The sequence below is a fragment of the Schistocerca americana genome, chromosome 2 (assembly GCF_021461395.2).
Source record: "Schistocerca americana isolate TAMUIC-IGC-003095 chromosome 2, iqSchAmer2.1, whole genome shotgun sequence".
Taxonomy (NCBI): domain Eukaryota; kingdom Metazoa; phylum Arthropoda; class Insecta; order Orthoptera; family Acrididae; genus Schistocerca; species Schistocerca americana.
In genome coordinates this window covers 771391553-771392726 of record NC_060120.1, presented here as the reverse complement: position 1 = coordinate 771392726, position 1174 = coordinate 771391553, and positions in this window count along the sequence as shown.

Here is a 1174-nt window from a genome sequence, read left to right as displayed (position 1 = left end):
TACAGTGAACAGAGACGTCAATGAACGAACGGACGGATCTTATATTTGCGAGAATAAAGAAAGTAAAATTTTCACCCGATGGAAGACTCGAACCAAGGACCTCTTCCTCCAGAGCTGCTCACGCTAACCACGGGACCACGGCGCTCCTGAACTCACAATCTCCTTAATGTTGCTTATGTTGCGCATGGACTACTCAGTTCGTATATTTTGCTTATTTTTTTCATAGTTCCACACAACTTCTTCCTGTTTTCTCGATTGATCTGTGTCCAGATTTTCAAGGTCTATCCACTGTGCCAACTCATAACTAAATCTGAGGGGGGTGCGATGGGGAGGTTCCCTTGTCAGAATACGGGGAATTCTCTAATGATTTGCGAAATAGAAAGTCCCTTGCATCAAGCTCCAGCTATCAATCCGTCTTCAGAGTCTATTATTTCCCGTCGTGTGGCCATAATCACATGGAAACCTTTCCACACGAATCACCTCAGTATAAACGACAGCTTCGATAACGTATTACCCTTTTATACCCTGTGTACACGATACTACCGCCGTCTGTATATGTGCATGTTGCGATATCATGAATTTCGCCACCTCAATGTAAAATAACCTTCTCGCGCAAGTAAATATAAAAACTTATAATAAATCTCACAGAACATTGTTCAGTCACAGTTTATTCGACTTTGTCCAGCTTACAGTAAACAGATGTTTACAGAAATATCCACAAACTGCCACCACTCCCAGTTGATCGCACCTATCGATATGTACCGGGGACATCCCTCAGTATTATATAACCTTTGACAGTGTACTTAAAATTACAATCATATACAGACTGACCTAGAACTCGACAATACTCTAGAGCTGGTAGTATGGACCAAAACAACAAAAAAGCCTAGTAAATATAGCTTCTGAAATGTGTATCTTAAGGTCTATGAGCACTTGTTCGTCTTCGATAATATGAAACACATCGCATCTAGTGCAAGTTTTCTGCATCCATTATTTTGCGTTCAGGTAGTATGGACCAAAACAAGAAAGAAAACGCCCAAGAAACACAGACTAATATGCATAGCTTAAAAGTTATATACACTTGTTCAGTGGAAGAGAAATGTTTCACAGTAGCGAAAACTAACAAGTGATCATAGCTCTTCAGGCATGCACTTCAGAGCCCATGTTTAACGGA